Here is a 6,000-nt window from a genome sequence, read left to right on the forward strand (position 1 = left end):
TAAAGCCCTCCAGCCAGAGCTAGCCTCTAATCCATTTTTCTAAATAAAGTTTTTACTAGAACAGACTCATGCCCATCATTTACATATTATCTATGTTTGCTTTTGTGCTCCAGTGGCAGGGTTGAGTAGAGGGACAGTATTGTCTAGAAAGCCTAAAGTATCTAGTATCTGGCCCTTTATAGAAAAAGCCTACCAACTCCTGTTGTAGTGCATAGAGCACATATGGAGGTCAGAAGAATGACTTTAGTGTGGGTTCCAAGTCTTACATTTCAAACCCAACAGAGTCCACAGGGCTGGAGATTCCAGAGTGGGCATCTCCTCTCTATTCAATTGTTCTCCAGTTTCCCAACAGGCTCAGAACCTTTATTCAGACTCTCAGGACACTCCATTAGGCTACTCTGGACTCTACAGATGAAGGAGACAAAGGGAAGGGAAAAGAGGTTCTTGTGGTGGTTGTGATTTGTTGTATTCCTGGAGTTGCACTGCCTAACACCTTCCTCGGTTACCCAGAACTTGAAATATATGAAGAAGAGAGGGAAAGAACATCATGTCATGCTTGAAAACATAGATGTAGTTTAGAAATCTGGAAGGGTGTATACCAACAAATTCACTGTGATATCTCCAAATTGTGGGATTATGGATGATTTTAAAATTCTTCTCCATAAATTTTTATATTTTAGGATTTGTTTCAATGAGTATGCATTGCTTTCTAAACAGAAAAAAAATAAGTGATTTTCATATTTTAAAAATTATTAAAAGAAATAAACAGGAGCACAGCAGGTTGAATCTCAGGGAGAATCACATGGGAGACATTTTAGCAGGGTCAAAATCTGGGTAACAAATTAGCCAATCTCAGTTTGTTTTCCTGACCTCAGTTTGTTTTCAGAAAGAGCTGAAATCTGGCAAGCCCAATATTTTCATGGCATGTTAGCCACATGGCTCAGAAATTTCATTTGTCCTGGCACTCTCTGGTCCCCTGAGAATTCCTATGTCTTACAGGCCGTTATAAGCAGCCTCTAACAGCCACATACCTTTTTTTTCTGTTTGGTTATTGATTCTCTTTCCAAGACCATAGACATTGGTTCTGCAGAGTTGAAAAAGTCTAGACAGACCTGGGCTGGACATAGGCTCTGCTGCTTAGCTGAGCTTAGACCAATTACTAAACCTATCATCTATAAAAGGAAAGTAATCCTACCTTTGGGAAAAGAAGAAATAAAAAATTGTCCACTCTTCTGCCTATTTTACTCCCTCTTCTCCCAGGAGGACCAAACACTAATCTGAATTAAAAAGACAGTGACTGAATGGGTTCAAAGCTCATGGAGACTGGTAGCTCTCTTTTCCTGCTCCTCCTTCCCTGTTGTAAAAGTGATCAGAGGAGCATGGCCTTCTCCCATAGGGAAGAAGGCACAGCCATCTTGCACCTACCTATTCCTTTGGTTTCCTGTGAACTAGCTGTTCACAGAGTGGTCACATCCTACAATTTGGGTTTAAACCTAGGGAGAGGAAAAAAGACTTCAAAGACCTCGCTTATAGCACAGAGGTTTGCATTAGGTTTTTGACACAACTCTAGTTGTTTTGTTCATATTATAGAATCAAGGCATGCTTCTTACAAAATTTGAGAGAATATCACTTTAATCCATTAAACTCTACCACTACTCCTCCCGATATCTACCTCACAAAGGACTAAATGAAACTAAATGGGATAAAGCAGCTCATAAAAAGCCAGGTGTGTAGGAAAAGCTTAATATCAAGGAAGTTCATCTTTGTCCCCTTCCTCCTCCTCTTCCTCATTCCATCATCCATCCTCCTCTTCCTTCATTCTGATCATAGGGCCCTTCCTCTAATTACCACAGCACTTATCACACTATTATAAACACCAAATTTACTAGCCTCTGAGTGCCCATGAGAACAAAGGTATATTTCGTATTCATCATTTAATGTCTAGAGCCAAGCACAATGCCCAGTACATAGTAACTACTCATCTAATATTTGACAATTTGAAAGAATGAATAAATGGAAAGAATATGAATGACTCAACATCCTGATTCTCTAACCTGTTCCTCCCATTCTATTTCCTATCCCGAATAAAAGTAACTCAATCTTTCCAGTTGCTCTGGCCAAACACATAGTTTTCCTGATGCCTCTCTTTCTCTAATAATTTATATCCAATCCCTCAGTAAATCCAGTCGACTCAAGATTACCCAAAATGCAGTCGTTCCTCACTACCTTCCCCGGGCCCAGCACTGACAGGGCCAACATCTCCCCTAACGCCCATTTCTAATACAACAGCTAGAGTGATCCTTTAGAAATATTGGTCAGGTCAGGTTACTCCTCTGCTCAAAACATTTCAGTGGTTCCTCAATTCATGCAGAAGATAAGCCAAAGTTGAGTTCAAGAGTCCCAGCCTGAGAGTCAGCTTTCTAAGACCACTCAATCTTTTTTTAAAATTTTATCTTTAAGTAATCTCTACACCCAACAAACTCACAACCCCAAGATCAAGAATTGCACACTCTACTGAATGAGCCAACCAGGCACCCCTTAGCACCACTCTAGTTACTAAATGTCTTAGTCCGGTTTGCCCATCAAAAGCAGAGCCTGAGTGGCACCTGGGTGGCTCAGTCAGTTAAGCATCCAGCTTTGGCCTTGGCTGTGATCTCACCATTCCCGAGTTCAAGCCCCATGTCAGGCTCTGTGCTAACAGCTCAGAACCTGGAGCCTGCTTCAGATTCTGTGTCTCCTTCTCTCTGTGTCCCTCCCCTGCCCATGCTCTGTCTCTCTCTTAAAAATAAATAAACTCTAAAAAATTAAAAAAAAAAAAAAAGAAGCAGAGCCTGAGACGAGCTGTCAGGGAGCAAGAGTAAGGAGCTAGAGGGAAAGAAACAGAGAAAGGAAAAGCCAAGTATTATCGAGTTGGTCACACTGGAGCAACGAGAGCTTAAACCTACCAGGACTTTACTCCTACCAGGAGACATACAGAATGTGATACAGAAGAGAAGAATTGCCCGAAGGTGAGTGGGGGTGTGGCATTTATCCATCCGCTTCCATTATCCACTGTCAAGGGTTTCCACACAGGGTGTTAGGGACTTCAGGCTGCACATATGTGAGTGCCAGGCAGATTACCATGGGGAGCAGGGAGGGAAGGGGGAAAGCAAGAGATACTCAGTGCAGCTAAAGTCAAATGCTGTCAGGTTACACCTGGGTGAAGCTCTTTGCCACAGCAATGTGAGAAAGAGTGGGCTAAGTCTACTAACTTTTTCTGTAAAGGGTCAGATAGTAAATATTTTTTTAATGTTTATTTTTTTGAGAGAGAGAGAGAGAGAGAGAGAGAGAGAGAGAGACAGACTGTGTATGTGTGAGCTCAAGCAGGAGGGTGGGGGAGGACAGATAGAGAGGGGGACAGAGGATCAAAGCGGGCTCTGTGCTGACAGCAGACAGCCCGATGCAGGGCTCGAAGTCACAAACTGTGAGATCATGACTTAAGCCAAAGCTGGATGTTTAAACGACTGAACCACCCAGGCACCCCCAGATAGTAAATATTTTAAGCTTTTTAGGCTACGTACGGTCTCTGTCACATATTCTTCTTAGTCATTTTACAAATACTTACAAAAATGAAAAAAAAAATCTGTAGTTTGCATGCCTTATGAAGGTAGGCCATAGGTGGATTTGACCCATGGGCTGCAATTTGCCACCCCCTGGCCTAGAGGCTCTCCTGGTGGAGAGGCCTTCCATGACTACCTTATTTATGAGAACATCTACCCCTCTTCCCTCCTGATCTCCCTTCTTGCTTGATTCTTCTCTTTAGCATTTCTCACTTTACAAAATTTTATACGTAATTTACATTTATTTAGTTTATTGTGTGGGTGCTTCAATAAAACATAAGCTCCGTGAAGGCAGGATTCTGGCACGAGTGCCTGATTCACAGTCAAATCTCAACATATTTTGTTAAACAGATTAAAATAATACAGTAGCATGTTTGTCACTTAAAAAATGACAAGGGTCTTTGACACACATTTTAATATCCATTTTGTTTACTTTTCACACCCTTTAAGGTAAGCAAAGGAAGTACTATTATCCTCATTTTGAAAATAAAGAGAGGTTAAGCAAAAAGACAGCATTGAAATAGAAGAAAAATCAGGGACTTTGAATCACATAGACCTGGCTTTGCATTCTGGCTCTAACACTGTATGATGCTGCTTAAGTTGTATAAGCTCTCTGCAACCAGCTCCTTACCAGTGAAATGGAGGTGATACTACTTGCCTTAGAAAGCTGTGTGCAGATTAAATGAAATCATGTATATGGGGAAACAGTAGTGTAATTTAGTACAGAAGTCCTAAACTGACAGCCCCTGGGCATGAGTATGAGGAATGGTTTTATATGCCATTCCATACAGAAGTGATGAAAAACACCAATCTGCAAATTCTAGTGCCATCCATAGAAAGTAAAGGCACACCTACCTCTCAGCTGTCAACGGGCACCATTCACACCGCCTACACTGCTGCTCTCGGATGAGTTTGGTTTGACTGGTTAGTTTGGTTTTGTGTACAAGTATGTTAAAATATATTTCTTCAGGCAAGTTTCCGGCTTGGCTGCAATATAAGCTGCTTCTTGGTGGTTGCTTTACTCTAGCTTGATGCATTTATTGAACTTCTCTCGCCCCCATAGACATTTTGAGTTCTATCCCCCTGGCTTAGTATTAAGAGGTTTTCGCAGCAGCCAGACAAGGTTGGAATCTTGACACCTCTATTATTTAATCTCTCTGGCTTCAGTTTCTTCCTTTATATGAAACTGGAGTATTTTTGCCTCCCGAATGCCATGTGCCCTAAAGTAGAATACCTAAGCCCCCCGGTTTGCAAGACTGCCAGTCCAATCCCTTTCCTGATTTTCCATAGGGACCTCAGCCTGCAAATATGAGAATGAAATGAAAAGCCAGTTAGGTTGGTTCTCAAAACTGTAGTCTTTTTTTTTTAATGTTTATTTATTTTTGAGACAGAGAGAGAGAGAGAGAGAGAGAGACAGAGACAGAGACAGAGACAGAGTGAGGGAGGGAGGGGCAGAGAGAAGGAGACAAAGAACCCAAAGCAGGCTCCAGGCTCTGAGCTGACAGCACAGAGCCCACCACGGGGCCCAAACCCACCAACTGTGAGATCATGACCTGAGCAGAAGTCAGATGCTTAACCGACTGAGCCCCCAGGTAACCCTCCAGGCTGTAGTCTTTATCTACAACAGAAATCTCAGCATTCCAAAGAGATGCCTCTAATCTTTGCTGCTGCCACCACCAGTGCCAGAATCACACATGGTAGACAGCTGCAGATTTTCTCCCACTCAATGGTCAGCACCAACTTACCAGACAGAGAATGAAGAAGCCATTGGACTTCCAACTCACTCACACTAGAGTCAGATGACTCTAGCTGCAACCGCCATCTGACTGCTACTGAACGACAGACCACAAGTGAGAATTTTCCTAATGAGACCAGAACAATGAGAGGTAACAAAATCGCTGTTGTTTTAAGCTACCCATTTTGAGAAGATTTGATATGTAGCAATAAATAATGAGTTCAGGACTGTACATGCTGTTGCTGCCTAGCATATCTGAAGCTACATGGCTGGAGCCAAGCTTCTGTTTCCAGTTGCTTCTAGCATCGCTGTTAGAAACTCCTGCCCAGAAGACACTGTTCAAAAAACAAGGGAGGATGACTCTTCTCTCTGCATTATAGTTGGCCAACACTGCCCAATGACAAAATTGCCTTGGGCTTCCTGTTATAAATCCTTCAAACCAGTCCTTCAGCCATTTCCCTAGGACATAAGTTTGCCACCAGGATGGCTGGGTTGGAACAGGTTCTGGGATTCACTTCCAAACTGACTGTATCAAGCAAAGTCACACCAGAAAATACATAATTTTTCAAGTTATAAAAATTTGGGGTCTTAATAAAGGACTATTGACAAGGAGTGGCTGGAGAGGATCCACAAGAAATAGTGGAGTAACCCCAGTGGAACATCACT

Source organism: Prionailurus bengalensis, chromosome D4 (genome assembly GCF_016509475.1).
Source record: "Prionailurus bengalensis isolate Pbe53 chromosome D4, Fcat_Pben_1.1_paternal_pri, whole genome shotgun sequence".
NCBI classification, from domain to species: Eukaryota; Metazoa; Chordata; class Mammalia; order Carnivora; family Felidae; genus Prionailurus; species Prionailurus bengalensis.